The 16,620-nt window shown below is 46.5% G+C and overlaps 1 long non-coding RNA gene across 1 annotated transcript; it reads right to left on the reverse strand.

The window, feature by feature from the left end:
• Positions 1 to 468: 468 nt before the first annotated feature.
• Positions 469 to 15,506, reverse strand: LOC132207084 (uncharacterized). The gene is made up of 3 exons (XR_009443320.1): positions 15,439 to 15,506; positions 12,533 to 12,614; positions 469 to 960 (listed from the first exon to the last, which is right to left on the reverse strand). It is a non-coding gene; the product is annotated as an uncharacterized LOC132207084 (long non-coding RNA).
• Positions 15,507 to 16,620: the final 1,114 nt, after the last annotated feature.

Raw genomic sequence — 16,620 nt, forward strand, 5'->3', positions numbered from 1 at the left:
ACCTTCGGGAGGAATGGGGGTGCGGCCATTGCTGATTGGTCACATTGTTCAGTATCTCCTAATGTCGTTTCAATGCCCAATCAGATATCTGCTTCCCTCACCAATCCGGAGAGGGCCCGGGGAGGAGGCCGGAAAATCCCGGCGCCAAATCATCAACCGCTTTCTTTCAAACTTGAAAAGCTCGCCAATAGTTTCAAAACGGGAAGAAGTTTTACAAAGAAGAATGCGTTCATACTTGAGATCATTTACTTTTAGAATACGCCTGTATACTTCACACAATCTCTCTCTGATTCCCAGGCCTAAGTGAATCGATGTGATTATGATTTTGCTTTTTACCCTGATCCTTAAGAATAAACAGATGGCAGAAAAAGAGCCCGCCGAAAGTTACTCTGAGCAGATGCATTTTATTTCACATCAGCACCCGGATACATTGATAAAAGTATCACACAGCTGTTTCTTTCTCGTTGACCGCAATACTTCTTTAAACAATATTTTACAATCGCGCTCCCTATTGCACAAGATCAACAATATTTCTACTTTTGCGATGCCAGTCCGCCAGCTGTTCTGCTTTCATCTCGGCTCACTTTGAAATTTTCCCACCGACAGCAGAAAGCCTCATTTATTGTTTTCTGCAAAGCCCGGGGAGATTTGAAAATAAAACAAAATTCCTCTGCGTGGAAACCGTAGGAAAATACCGGCGCCAAATCATCAACCGTTTTCTTTCCGATTTGAAAAGCCCGCCAATATGGGCAATACGAGGAAGACGTTTTACATGAATGCGTATGATTTAATTTCCTTTCAATTACAAATTGATCCTTGACATAACCTCTCTCGTTCTCATTCAAAACATCAGCGTCTTCCGAAAATTTTGTGATTATTGTGTGAGATCAGACTTCCCTGTTAATCTCGGTTCATTTTGAAAGACTCTACCCGACAACGGGGAGCCCCACAGACTGCATTCTGAAAATAAATTCACGTAGAGATTTGGAAATTGAAACAAAACACAAATCGCACGATAATTCTGTTCGTATGTCTCAAATACGGGGTCATTCGTTTTGGTTACCACGGGAGAGAGTTAGGGGTCGTTACCCACAGGGACAAAACCCTACAAGGTGTACGAAATAGGAAAAAAAAACTAAGTTTTACAAAGAGGAATGAATAATTTAATTTTTCACCGAATTTAATTAGAACATACAACATAACAGCACAGTACAGGCCCTTCGGCCCTCGATTTTGTGCCGACCTGTCATACCGATCTGAAGCCCATCTAACCTACGCTATTCCATGTACGTCCATATGCTTATCCAAAGACGACTTAAATGTACCTAAAGCTGGAGAATCTACTACCGTTGCAGGCAAAGCGTTCCATTCCCTTACTACTGAGTAAAGAAACTACCTCTGACATCTGTCCTGTATCTTTCACCCCTCAATTTAAAACGATGCCCCCTCGTGCTCGCCGTCACCATCTTAGGAAAAAGGCTCTCCCTGTCCACTCTATCTAATCCTCTGATTATTTTATATGTTTCAATTGAGTCACCTCTCAACCTTCTTCTCTCTAATGAAAACAGCCTCAAGTCCCTCAGCCATTCATCGTAAGACCTTCCCTCCATACCAGGCAACATCCCAGTAAATCTGCTCTGCACCCTTTCCAAAGCTTCCACACCCTTCTTATAATGCGGTGACCAGAACTGTACACAATACTCCAAGTGCGGCCGCACCAGAGTTTTGTACAGCTTCACCATAACCTCTTGGTTCCGAAACTCGATCCCTCTATTAATAAAAGCTAAAACACTGTATGCCTTCTTAACAGCCCTGTCAACCTGGGTGGCAACTTTCAACGATTAAATTTTCAAAACGCCACTGAGACTTCGTCTGATTTTTGCAGAACACTGTAAAGGAGGCTCTCAGCTGTCCATAAGAGGCTTTCCAAATGAAATTTCAACGATCTGTGTATATGGACACCGAGATCTCTCTGCTCATCTACACTACTAAGCATCTTACCATTAGCCAAGTACTTTGCTTTCCGGTTCATTTTCATATTGCAAGTGCATCCTGCAATATTTATAAAAACTCACGTAACGTTCCTGCGGGTGAGAGCGGTGAAACTTTAAAGTTGCCGTCCCTATTGTCGTTGATCAGACTTCAGCCAGTTTCACACCTGATATGGCAATCCAGCAGCTATACTAGCTTTATGTCAGTTCATTTTCATTTTCAGTGCTTCACCGGAGGCTCACTGATGATGTTACCTAGAATGGTGACAAAACATCTGGGAACGAACCTTCCCGCTCAGTGAACCAGCTTACATCCAGGGCAAAATAAAGACCCACTCTCTTGTGGACGGAGAGGAGGAGAGCACTGTGTTGGAGGTGGGAGGAAGACGTCTCGTTGGCTGTGCACCCTTGCAACCGGTGGATCTTAATGCTGGCTTCAGCCTAACGCTGGTTCAGGGAGCAGCCAACCTGCAACGATGGCTGTGGCAAGTGCTTGTGCCCCAGGTCAGGGGGTCCGGAACATCATCCGCGTTTCTGTGAAGAAGGTGGATGAAGGTGCACCTGTGGGCCGCACCTTCTTCATGAAGAGGGTCCTGTTGCACTGTTGTGGGTTTGCTGCTGCGGACATTTACTGCCTGCAGGATTTCCCCGGAGGAGGGTTCTACGATGTAACCTTCAGGAGTGCCAAGCTTTGTGAGCCCTTCCTGGAGGTTTTCAAGGAGAATGGAGGTGAGGGCCCCCTCTCTGTGCTGACTGCTGTCCCGCTGTTCGTGATGCCGGCGCAGAGGAGCCGTATGGTGACTGTACACACGTACAACCCGCATGTGCCAGCAGTTGATGTCCTGACCTTCCTTGGAAGGTACGTGAAGGTGGAAGGGGACCGAACTGACATCATGGGCCCCTTTGGCATCTGGACCAGTAAGAGGCAGGTCAAGGTGACGCTGAGGACGGGCGTGGACGGGAACATCGTACACCCACTGTCCAGCTTCGCGATCGGCAGGAGCAAGGGCTACCTGACATACGCAGGGCAACCTAAAGTCTGCCATGCCTGTGGTAGGTCAGGTCACGTGGTGGCCGACTGCAAAGCCACCATCTGCAGGAACTGCAGGGAGGAGGGACACCTTGCAAAGGATTGCCCACAAGAAAAAAAGTTGCAACCTTTGTGGGGAAGCGGGCCACCTCTATAGGGCATGCCCACAGTGGATGTGGGCACCTGCACCCAGGTCGCCGGCAGGGGCGATGCGGGGCAAGCCACCCCGGAGGAGAGGAAGGCACCAGGGCCCTGCAAGGACCCCCCTAATGTGCAGGGGGGCCAGGCCGTGCAGGAGGGCCCAGCCCTGCAGGATGGACCAGAGGCCAGCAAAGCGCCCCTGCAGGCTCAGCTCCCCCGCAACAACCCGGAGTCAATGGAGGAGGTGACAGGTGACCCAGGGGAGTGTGCCCAGGCGAGGAGGAAGGGTTGGCGAGGGCCCCGGCACTGCAAACATCAGGCGGAAAGAGGCAACTACAGGCGGACTATAAGAACTCTTCTGACGAGGGGGATTCGGAGGAGGCCCGCCCAAAGCAGACGCTAAAGATCAAGGGAGAAGGAAAGCAGCACCCCGATTCCTGGTAACGGGAGGCATCCTGAGGCTCCCTCCGACACCCAGCCACGCGCCAATGGGGCCCTGGAGGCCCCCACTGGAACCTTAAGGTGGGAAGCAGGAAACAGCGTGTCACCAGCCTGACCCAGAGCCAGACTCCCCTGCCTCTGTACCCCAGACAGGGGGACGCCACCCGGAAGGCAGCACGGACAGTTTCCTGAGCCCAGAGAGCGTCCAGCAGTTCGCCCGGGCAACGGGCATGAAAGGACAGATGGCTTGCTGGACCTTGGACTTGGGGAGGGTACTGTGGTCACTGCCCACAATGGGGGTACGAGTTGCGAACATTAATGTGCGCAGCGTCAAATCCACCGCAAGATGTGTATCCACGTTGGCCTACCTGACCACAGTCAAGGCAGACCTCCTGTTTCTGAAGGAGTGTGGGATACCGCACCTCAGCAGGTACTGGAAATGGTCGGGCGCCTGGACCTGTGGGCCTTCAATCTGGCCAGGGGTAACGACTGTTGATCCTCGGGCCTGGCTATGCTGCTGCAGGGACGCAACTTCACCATCTCTATACTTCAGGAGGTGGTGGGGGTGGGGTGGGGTGGGGTGGGGTGGGGTGGGGGGCACCTCCGAGTGGCTGATATCACCTCCAGGAACGCTCCGCTGAGGATGATCGACGTGTATGACTCAGTGGTACAGAGTGAGCAGTTGGCCGTCCTGCAACGGCTTCCACCCCTGCTGGCTACGTCCAGGCCGGTCATCCTAGGCAGAGACTTCAACTGCATCATCGATGCAGATGGAAAATCCAGCGTGGGGACTGCGGGTGGGGGGAGTCAACTGGACGTCACATCCAGATTCCTAACGGGCACGGTGAAGGACACCAAGCTGCTCGACATCTTCAGCACCCCTGCAGACGGAGCGCAGCGGAGATACACCGGGTCGTGGCCAGACGGGTCTATCCAATCAAGGATAGAATTCCTGTTTCTGTCACGGGCGTTCTCGCTCAGGTCCACCGGTGTTGAGCCGGTGTTCCTCTCTGACCACTGCCTACTGCTTGCCGACTGTCACTTATAGGATGACCAGCAGGCCGGCAAGGGGACGTGGAAGCTCAACACGACACTGACCCCAGAGAACGTCGAGGAATACGCTGGTTAGAGAACCGTGAAACCCCTCTTTGAGTCTCTGGGCAACTGGTGGGAGACGGTGAAGGAGAACATCAAGAGGTTCTTTGTCCTCAAGGGTGTCCGGAAGGCGAGAGAGAGGCGGGGCAAGCTGTAGCGATGCCAGAAAAGGATGCAGAGCTTGCTCCTTCTGCAGTCGATGGGGGTCGATGTCACAGAGGACATCCGCGAGGTGAGGGGCCAGCAAGTCTCGCTCTTCGCCGCGGAGGCCTCCAGGATAATTTCCGGTCCAGGGTCTGCTCCGTGGAGCAGGATGAGATGTGCTCGCGTTTCTTCTTTCAAAAGGTGCACAAAGAGAGCTCTGTGCTTCGCCGGCTGAAGGAGGATGATGGCTTGGTGACGTCGTCTTGTCCCAACATTTTGAGGATCAGCAGATCCTTCTACGCCAGACTGTATGATGCGAAGCCCATGGACAGCACGGCCTCTGAGTTGTTCCTGTCATCTATCACGAAGATCTTGGACAACGGCACAAGGGAGTGGCTGGACCGGCCAATATCCCTGGACGAGCTGACCAGAGTCCTCAAGTCCTTGGAGAGGAATAAGACTCCTGGGAGCAACGGCTTACTGGTCGAGCTGTATTCTGCTCTGTGGGACCTGGTCGGCCAGGACCTGCTGGAGATGTACGATAGTGCGCCTCGGGCAGGGGAAATGTGCAAGTCCATGAGGAAGGGCATCATCACCCTCATTTACAAGAGGAAGGGGGAGAGGGGAGAAATTAAGAATCGGCGTCCCATTTCATTATTGAACGTGGACTACAAAATCCTGGCCAAGGTCATAGCCAACGGGTCAGGTCTGTCCTGGACTCGGTGATTCACCCTGACCAAACCTGTGCTGTGCCGGGCAGGAAGATCGCTGAGAGCCTCGCGCTCATCAGGGATACGATCGCCTACGTGCAGGACAGGAGGGTGGACACCTGCCTCGTCAGCCTGGACCAGGAGAAGGCCTTCGAAAGGGTCTCTCATGCTTACATGAGGGACGTCCTCTCCAAATTGGGGTTTGGGGAGGGCATCCACAATTGCATCCGGCTGCTCAACACCAACATTGTTAGCGCAGTCTTGATCAATGGGTGGGAATCGGACAGTTTTCCCGTCAGATCTGGAGTCAGGCAGGGCTGCCCGCTCTCTTCTGCCTTTGTCATGTGCAGTATGGTGCCCTTCGCCGCAACATCAGGGAGGACATGAGCCTCAAGGGCGTGACTATCCCAGGCAGCAGAGGCCTTCAGGTCAAGACCTCCCTGTACATGGACGACGTCTCCGTCTTCTGCACCGATCGTCGGTCGGTGAGTAGGCTGTTGGACATCTGCGGCCAGTTTGAACTGGCCTTGGGTGCCAAAGTCAATAGGGGTAGGAGCGAGGTCATGTTCTTCGGGAACTGGGACGACTGCTCCTTCGTCCCCTTCACCATCAGGACAGACTACTTGAAGGTGCTAGGTGTTTGGTTCGGTGGAGGTGGGGTGTGCACGAAGATTTGGGAAGAGCATGTCACCAAACTGAAGCAGAAGCTGGACAGGTGGACGCTCCGGTCCCGCTCCATCATGGGTAAGAACTTGTTTGTCAGGTGCGAGGGGCTTTCGGTACTGTTGTATGTGGCGCAGGCCTGGCCTATTCTCTGGACCAGCGCTGCTGCGGTCACCCGGGCCATCTTCCACTTCATTTGGGGGTCGAGGATGGATGGACCAGGTCCGCAGGGACACCATGTACAAAGACCTGGAAAACAGGGGAAAGGGTGTACCGAACGCCACCCTCGCCCTGATGGCTACCTTTGTGTGTGGCTGCATCAAGCAATGCGTAGATCCTCAGTACGCAAACACCAAGTGTCACTGTATACCGAGGTTCTACCTGTCCCCGGTGTTGCGAAGGATGGGCCTGGCCTTGTTGCCGCAGAACGCTCCGAGCAGTTGGACCGTCCCGTACCACTTGTCCTTCGTGGAGAGATTTTTGAAAGGAAACACCTTTGACCAAAAGGCCGCCAGGCAGTGGTCAGCATGTAATATCCTTGAGACCGTTCGGGATAAGAAGAAGGTGGATCCTGTCGTGTGGTTGCCCACGCAGGCTGCCAAAGTCATTTGGCAGAATGCCTCATCACCAGAACTTTCAAACAAGCACAAGGACATTGCTTGGCTGGCGGTGAGAGGGGCTCTGCCGTGCAGGACCTTGTCAAAGGCCTTACTAAAGCCAATACAGAGTACATCCACTGCCCTCCACTTGGTTCCCTCTTTGAAAAGCTCAAAGATTTGTCAGATGTGCCTTCCCGCACACAAATCCATGATGACTATCCGTAATCATACCTTGACTATGTCCATTGATCCTGTCACTCGGTATCCTCTCCAATAACTTGCTTACTGCTGATGTTAGGCTCACTGGCTGGAAGTTCCCTGGCTTGTCTTAGCTCCATCTCTTAAACAATGGAAAACATTAGCCACCCTCCAGTATCCAGAACTTCACCAGTGGCTTAAAATGAGGCTAAAATCTCAGCAAGGGAAGGGCCTCTGCAATTTCTTTCCGAGCTTCCCACAAAATCTGCAGATGGACTTTATCAGGCCTTGGGAATTCATCCATCTTAAATATGATCTAAGGCTGCAAACACTCACTCTCTGGTCATATATGTGCGGTATAAAATATCACCACTTCCTTCCCTTATTTCCTCAGTATCCATGATTCTCTCCTCAGCAAACACTGAGGAGAAATATTCATTAAAAATCCTCCCCTTCTGCAGTGGCTTTACACATGGACTACCAACCTGATCTTTAAGGGGACCTCCTCTCCCCAGCCAACCTTTTAGTCTTAATATAGCCATGGAGCCTCTATAACCTTTTCTGCCAGATCCATTTCATGCCATCTTTTGCTCTTCTGATTTCCCTCTGATGTGTGCTTCTCCACTCTTTATAGCTATCTAGAGATTCACTTGAACCTGATAGTTTAAACCCAATGTATGCCTTCTTCCCTTTCCTGACCAGATACTCAATGTCCCTTGATATTTCAGCTCATCTGCCTCTATCATTTCTGTTGTCTGAAAGTGTGACATTATTAGTCTGTTCCTTTCAATCTGTGCTCTGTGAATGTGTGGGTGTAGTTCTCAATCCATGCCTGACAGTTTCTCCAAGAAAATGCATGAGTGTTGTTACTCGTACCTAAATGTCCATTCGGTGGTATCAATGTAAGAGTGCAGGCAGTACTCTGGACCTGCCAATTTCTGCTCTGTCAATACGTGAGTTTAGTTTCTGTTAGGCAGATGTGAGAATGTAGTTATCACACTGTACCTGGCAGACTTTGTTCTGTGACTATTTGAGTTCAGGTGTCACGCAGTACCTGCCAGTTTTTCTAGTTTGTGAAAACGAGAGTGTGGTTTTAAATCTGTGACTGTCAGTTTCTCCTAAGTCAGTTTGTTTGTACAATTATCAGCACATTCCTGAAAGATTCTGCTGCATGAACGCGTAATTGTAGTTATCATTCTGTCCATATCTGTCTTTGCCACTTCAATGTATGAGTGTATGTACTAATTTTTCCCCATCAGTCTCCTGTCACGTGAAAATGGGTGTTTAGTTATCAATCTGTTTATTTTCTTATGTGCTCTGCGAATGTTTGGCAGCAGTTATCACCCTGTATCTGTCAGGTTCTGCTTGATGAATAAATTTTAAGTCTATCCATGACAGTTTCTGTTATAAGAATGAGAGAATTTAGTTGTCACTCTATTTCTGCCAGGGTCTGCAATGTGAATGTCTGAATGCTTTTATCAGTTCTTTCCCTGTCAGTTTCTGTGACTGTGGATGCGAGAGTGTGGTTGTCAATTTATACCTGCCATTTTCTGGTGTGTAATTATGAGAGTTTGGACATTAAACAGTGCCTGTCAGCTTCTGATGTGTCAACATTTGAGTGCAGTTATCAATCTGTTCCTGACAGTTTCTGCTATGCAATAGGTGGGATTGAAGCTATCTGTTTGTCATTGTCAGTATTTACAGTGTGAATGTATGAGTGTAGTTATCTATCTGTACATGTTAGATGCAGCTGACAAGATAATGTGAATGCAGTTTCCAATCTATGCCAGTCAGTTTCTGCTATGTTAAAATATGAGTTCAGTTATCAATCTATGCCTGTGAGTTCCTGTTCTGTGAATGTATGACTGTAATTATCAGTCTCTTGCTCAAAGATTCCTCAATGTGAAGATGTGAGTTTAGTTATCGATCTGTACACTGGACCTGAAATGTTAACTCTATTTTCTCCCTCACAGATGCTGCCAGACCTGCTGAGCTTTTCCAGCACCTTGGTTTTTGTTCCCGATTTACAGCATCCGCAAATAACAAGGTGTGGGGCTGGATGAACACAGCAGGCCAAGCAGCATCTTAGGAGCATGAAAGCTGACATCTCGGGCCTAGACCCTTCATCAGAAAAAGGGGGAGAGGGAGAGGATTCTGAAAGAGATAGGGAGAGAGGGGGAGGTGGACTGAAGATGGACAGAGGAAAAGATAGGTGGAGAGGAGAGTATGGGTGGGGTGGTAGGGAGGGGATAGGTCAGTTTGAGGAGGACGGACATGTCAAGGGGGCGGGATGAGGTTAGGAGGTAGGAAATGGAGGTGCGGCTTGAGGTGGGAGGAGGGGATAGGTGAGAGGAAGAACAGGTTCGGCAGGCGGGGATGAGCTGGGCTGGTTTGGGATGTAGTCGGGGGGAGGGGAGATTTTGCAGCTGGTGAAATCCACATCGAAACCATTAGGCTGCAGGGTTCCCAAGCGGAGTATGAGTTGCTGTTCCTGAACCTACGCATCGTTATGACACTGCAGGATGCCCAGGATGGACATGTTGTCTCAGGATTGGGATGGGGAGTTGAAATGGTTTGCGACTGGGAGGTCCAGTTGTTTATGGCAAACCGAGTGTAGGTGTTCTGCAAAGCGGCCCCCAAGCCTCCGCTTGGTTTCCCCAATGTAGAAAAAGCCACAACGGGTATAGCGGATGCAGTATACCACATTGGCGGAAGGGCAGGTGAACATCTGCTTGATGTGGAAGGTCATCTTGGGGCCTGGGATGAGGGTGAGGGAGGATGTGTGGGGGCAAGTGTAGCACTTCCTGCGGTTGCAGGGGAAAGCACCAGGTGTGGTGGGGTTGGAGGGGAGTGTGGAGCGAACAAGGGAGTCACGGAGAGAGTGGTCTCTCCGGAAGGCAGACAAGGGTGGGGAAGGGAAAATGTCTTTGGTGGTGGGGTTGAATCGTAGATGGCAGAAGCGTCGGTGGATGATGTATTGTATGCAGACGTTGGTGGGGTGGTATGTGAGGACGAGGGGGGATTCTCTTTTGGCAGTTATTGCGGGGGCAGGGTGAGGGTATAAGGTCATTCTCGGCCACAGCAGGGGGAGCATCCACAGTTCTTTCCATTTTTATTTTGTCCATTTAAGCTGTGTGAAACAGAGAGTTAGGGTGTATATATGGGCCTTTCAGTTTCTGATTTGTGAATGTTTGAGGGCAGATTTACTTTGTACCTGTCAGTTTCTGCTCAGTGAATGTGAGAGTGTAGTTGTCAACCTCGTCCTCACAGTTTGTGCTGCGTGAATGAATGCAGTTATCTGTCTGTCTCTGCCACTTTCTATTGTGTGAATGTGAGAGTGCAGGAATCAATCTGTACCACTCAGTTAATGCAATTGGAATGAGAGAGTGTAGGGATCACCCTATACATGTCAGTGTTGTCATCAACCTGTTCCTGTCAGTTTCTGCTCTCTGGGTACCTGAGGAAAGATGTCATTCTCTTTCAGTCAGTTTCTACTCAGTGAATATGTGTCTGAAATTATCAGTCTATCCATGACACTGTTTTGCAGTGTGAATGTTTAGTTATCAACCTGTATCTGTCAGTTTCAGTTACAAGAGTCTTGACAGTGCAGTTATGACAGTTTTTAATACATACTGATCAGGTACTCAACTACAACAGCAATCACCCCAATCCCCACTAATGGAGCTGCATCAAAACACTGTTCAAGTGAGCCATAACACACTGCAGCAACCACAGCTGCGTAAAGCCGAGGAATAACACCATTTCATTGTCTACAGAAATGACGGGGTTACCTGAAAAGCACAGTCCTTCGACACCTGCACAACAGACGACAAATGGATAACACAACACTTCCAGAGACACCATACATGAAAAACATATCAGAAATGACCACCATATTACCCCGATCCAACAACCACAACTGACAGAACCAACCTTATTTGCGAGATATCGTGGACAGATGCCAAAAACATTACAAAGGCCAAACTAGTAGGAAGCTAGACATCACAATTCGTAAACACCATCTAGCTACCAAGAGACATGGCCAACTATCACTCATCTCAATACACATGGACGAAGTGGGACACCGATTTGACTGGGACAACATAGTCATCTGAGGACAAGTCAACCAAAGACATGCATGAGAATTCCTGGAGGCCTGATATTCAAACTGGAATGCCATTAGCAAATGCATAGAGCAGGATCCCATATACCAACCACTGAGAAACAAATCCGGAAGTGATGTCAGCCACCCCAGCAAACTGCGGCGCATAAATATCCAGCAGGACACAACAGCAATGCATCACCAGAGGTGCACTGAAGGTATTATGTCGTATGGTGACAAAATGTCTGTAAACAAGCAACAACAAGCTTGTCAAGCAATTCAACAACAGCATGGTTATTAATCTGACCCCAACGGTTCCTGCAATGCAAGTGTGACAGCAGTTATCAATGGGTAGCCACCAGTTTCTGCAATTTCAATGTCACTGTTATCAATCTCTGAGTTTCTGCTTGGTGACCATGTGTGCAGCTATCAATAACAGCCTGTCGGCTTCTACTCTGTGAATATGAGAGTAGTTACCAAACCGTACCTGTCAGCTAATGCTTTGTAAAACTGGGAAGGCTGACTCCAGTATCTGCAGCTCTTGCTATCTCTAAGGTTATCGTCAATCAGTTCCTATCAATTTCTTATGTATGGATATGTGCATGTCGAGCACCTGTACCTGTCAGTACCTCATAATTTGCCAGTAAAGTTATCAATGTGTACCTGTGGGAATATACGTTGTGAATATTTGAGTATAGTCATCAAACTGTAACAGTCAGTATTTTTTTAATCTGTGGATATGTGATTGCAGTTACAAATCTGTACCTGTCACTTTGTGGTCTATGAAATTGGGAGTTGTCATCAATATGTAGCTGCCAGTTTCTGCTGTGTGGATATGTGAAAGTAGCTACCGTTCAGTTGCTGTCAGTTTGCTATGTGAATGTGAGTGTCGTTTACGAACGTGTGCATACCAGTTGCTATGATGTGAATGTGTGAATATCTTCATTAATCTTTAGCTGTCTGTTTCTGCAATGTCAACATGTGAGTCTCATCATTTTTTTTTGTAAGCATTTGCAATACAAATGAGTGAGGTTAGGTATCAATCCATACCGGTCATTTTCTACTTATAAAAGTGGCTTAATTGTCAGCAGCCAGGAATATTATCGGTGGAGGTGTGACTCATTATGTGATAGTTGCTATGAGAGTAATTTTACGTGGATTTCATTCAGATACTGAGTGTATAATTTCAGTCTATCCATCTTCAAAATGGTGTAAAAGTCAATGGGTGATGAATGCTGAAATTTGTTGGAACTGTGCATTTGGAATGGAGAGATAAGAAAAATAAAGTTTCATTTCCTCAACGTTGATCTACTGTTCGTTTGAACATATCTGTTGGAAATTAAGCTCACTGTGTGTCTGACTCAATCTGCTCTGTGACTGTGGAAAGGATGTTTTCTGTTCTGACAGTGGGAACATACCTGCTGTTTGTCAGAAGGATCTGGTCACACTTGCCATTGTACTGAAGAAATCTTACTTTGTCTTGGTCCTTCAAGTGTTTTTCTGCAGGCAGACAGAAGAGATAGTTTGTGTAAACCAGCATCAGTTGGGTTTGACAATGTTTAACTGATTGACACAACATTTAGTTAATAATCATTTGGATATTTTAATATCACTAGGAATTCTGAAATAACTATGCATCTTGGTCCAATCTTGCCCGAAGCTGCTCCTTGTCTGATCATTTCTAAAAATTTCAACATCATTTGAAAGTAAATGATACCAGTACAGCTCCATGGTTGGAACTACCCAGTGGAAGCTTGTCAGTGGATGTGAGATTAGTTATTGATCTATTCATGTTAGTTCCTACTTGGTGAATGAGTGACTGTAGTTATCAATGTGTCCCTCGAAGTCTTTGGTAATTACTCATGTATTACTCAGCAGAGGCTGGCAGGGACAGAATGACAAGGAACTATTGATCAATTTAAATTATACAGCACAGAAGGTGGCCATTTGGCTCATCATATCCATGCTGACCCAAACACCCCAAAATGGCCATCCTAATCTGATCTTCTTGCATACATCCCATAGCCCTGCAGCTTACAGAGTTAATGTGGAGGACCAGGTATGTTCTTACAAGAGTTGAGAATCTCTGCTATCAGCAACTCAGGCAGCGTATTTGAGATAAACACCCTCTCATAAAAATGGTTTTTCTCCCATCATTTCTCATTGTCCTGCCACTTCACTTAATCTACTCCCAATGGTTTTAAACTCTATGCCAAGGGAAACAGATTCCCCCGTTGACTCTATCTCTACCCATCCCAATTGCCTCAAACATGGCACTCCCAGCTTTCACTGTTCAAAATAATACAGCTCCAACCTCTACAATTATTCCTCATAGCTACAACTCTCCAGCCCTGGCAACATTCCAGTAAATCTTCTCTGCAATATACCCAGAGCAATAACATCTTGCTGTAATGTGGTGACCATAGCAGCGCACAATACATCAGTTCCAGCCTCACCAGTGTCTTATATAGTTTCATCGTTCTGGCCCTACTTGCGTGCTTCATACCTCTGTCAAAGACAGCATTCTACATACCTAGTTTAACAACCTTATCCACCTGTACTGCTATTGTCACACTCCAGTACACTTGCGCACCAAGGTCACTCACTTTATCTACAATTTCCACACCACCTCATGTATTCCCATTTCATGTCCTTTCACCTCTTGAAATGCATTACCTCACATTTATCAGAGTTGAACTCCATGTGCCACTCATCTGCCCCTTCCACTAAACCTTCTCTATCATTTTGGAGCTGACAGCTATCCTCTGCACTACCAGTACACTGATAAATTTTTGTGTTGGCTGAAAATTTCCCAATCATAACCCACACGTTCAAGTCCAAGTTGTTACCATATAAAACAAACAGCAGCGGTCCCAACACTGAGCTGTGCGAAACACCACCTGAAACAGCTTTCCATTTACAAGGGCAGCCATTGGCCATTTGATTCCTGTTGCTGAGCCAACTTTGCTTCCAATTTAACACATTGCTCTGTATCCCATGAGCCTTTCTATTTCTGATTCATCTGCAGCATGGTACTTTATCAAATGTCTTACTAAAATCCATGTAGTTAACATGCATTACACTACCCTCACACATTCACGTGGCATTTACTGACAGGTATCGATTCATAACTAAAATCACACATCCACATTGTGAAAACTGGCAGGGACTGATTGAAAAATACAACTGCATCTTCACACAGCAATCAGTATCTGTTTCTGCTATTTAGATGTGAGTTTTCTTATTAATCTATTGATAATGATGTGTGAACATGCAACGTGAATATTTGAGTGCAAATTTCAATCCGTACCTGTCCATGTCTGCTCTGGGAACCTGAGAATGTAGTTATTCATCTGCAACTATCAGTTTCTGTGATGTGAATATATAAATGTAGCTATGAATTTGTAACTCAGTTTCCTCTACGTGAATACGAGAATACAGTTAACTATTTCTCCTGATCATTCTTGGCTACGTGCATATACGGACATTGTGATCAATCTGTCCCTGTCATTACCTGCTGTGTGAATGTTGAAGTGCAATTGAAAACCATTTCCAGTCAGTTTCTGTGATGTGAATATGGAAATATAATTATTATTTCCCCCTGTCAGATTCCACTCTGTGAATACGAGTGCCTCGTTATGCCACATGAGGCTTGGGAGTGTTACTGCAAGTTTCTTCCGATCGGTTTCTGCTTTGTGAATTTGAGGGTAGTAATATTGTCAAAGAGTCATACAGCTGCGAAACAGACCTTTGGTCCAACAGTCCATGATGACCACAGGCATCAATTTCATTCCTTTCCTTTCAGCATCTGCTTGTTGTATGAGAGAGAGTTTTCTAATGAGCTGCCAATCTGAATTAAAGATGGGTATTGGTCTAAGTTACACTGTCCTTTTCTAAATGTCTGCTTGTGTTTCTAGCTCTGCATGTATGATCTGTTACCCTTTGTCAGGTGTATTATAAATTATTATATCATTATAGCACTAATTTATAATACATTAATCATAAAGAGAGTGTGAGAATTCTCTGAAATAGGCAGTCTCCCACTGAGATTGCAAGTGTGGTTATTCATCAGCATCGGGCCGACGGTCACCATGGGATCGATTCAGTCTCTGGCATTGTGTGTCAATGCATTCCTCATGCTTTGTCATCATATTTCACATGCAAAATGAATGGGTAATGTTTACATGGGTAACGTTGCATTGAACATGTTACTTGTAGGAACTGCTGACATTCTTCTGTTGTTCAAATCTCTGCTGTTCAACATGAATGAGATTTTACCCAATGCCCTATGAATCAGATCATGTAAATGAAACTGTTTTAATACCTTTGTCAGTCTCTGACTCTGTAGATGCAGTTTGGTTAATGTCCACAAATATTGAGTCTCTGTACAGGTTATGATAGCAAGTTTGGTTCTGGAGTGAGCAGTCACGCATCTGACTGTGTATTTCAAATTTATTCGTCTTGTAACAAGATCATTATATGAGCGTTTCTTCAATCTATTGCCAATAATCTCCAGTTATCTGTTTGCATCTGTATCTGTTCACGACCCTATTTGCTTTCTTCGTTGGTCCATTTAATAACACCTTTATGCAGTACTTGCGCACGAGATGAGAGCTGCTTTTTAATTTGTACCTCTTTGGAGGAAAATTACATTGTAATGTTTATTTAATTTTAAACTTGGCCTACTATATATTTCCTTCAGTTTCAACAAAGGAAATCGATACATTAGTTACATGTCCAAATCTAAGACATGGTGCGATATTTGGAGGTATATTTAATCTGGATTTCAATTGACTTCTTGAGCTGTTTCAGTAGAATTCATCATTGACGATGCAATATATTCAGTATTTTCTAATGTAGTGAACATGACTAATTTACTTTATGCCAAGCTGATACCTCATACTTAATCCTAAAGGAGAGCATTCACATATTGGGATTGAAGTACTTCGCTCTTACCCTGTCCTATTAATGCTTAATGAAAGAGGAGCTCTCCCACCCATGTGATATTTAAGAGAAATGGCATTTTCTTTTGTTTTCGCCTGGGTATCTACTAACCTGGCAGCATCTCCGAGCTTTGTAAGTTATTCTGTACCCACCGTGTATTGGCACAAGAGCTGCTGTTATGAAACAAGACAGACAGATACACTCAATTGATCCAATTTCCATCTTCCTGTATTGCGTTACTGAGCAGATTAAGTATTTCTTGGAAAGTGGGCAGCCAATTACCACCATCGCAGAAGACAGAGTTTTCAGTTCATCTCTCCTTTCGTAAATGGGAAACAGCCTATGTTCTTCAGTTGTTTGTGCCTACAACATTTATAAGCAAGTGAAAACGCAAGACATTGCAACTGAAATGCGTCTATGCTTTTCCTCAGAGTTGAGGACAGAAAAGCAATGGACCTTTGTAAAGGATACATTGCAGAGGCTAATCGCTGTGGTGGTATCAAAGGATATTTTCAGGATGACATTTTTCTCATTCAACATTGCATAGTGGCACAAGTCTTGG

Source organism: Stegostoma tigrinum, chromosome 44, assembly GCF_030684315.1.
Source record: "Stegostoma tigrinum isolate sSteTig4 chromosome 44, sSteTig4.hap1, whole genome shotgun sequence".
In the NCBI taxonomy this organism is placed as follows: Eukaryota; Metazoa; Chordata; class Chondrichthyes; order Orectolobiformes; family Stegostomatidae; genus Stegostoma; species Stegostoma tigrinum.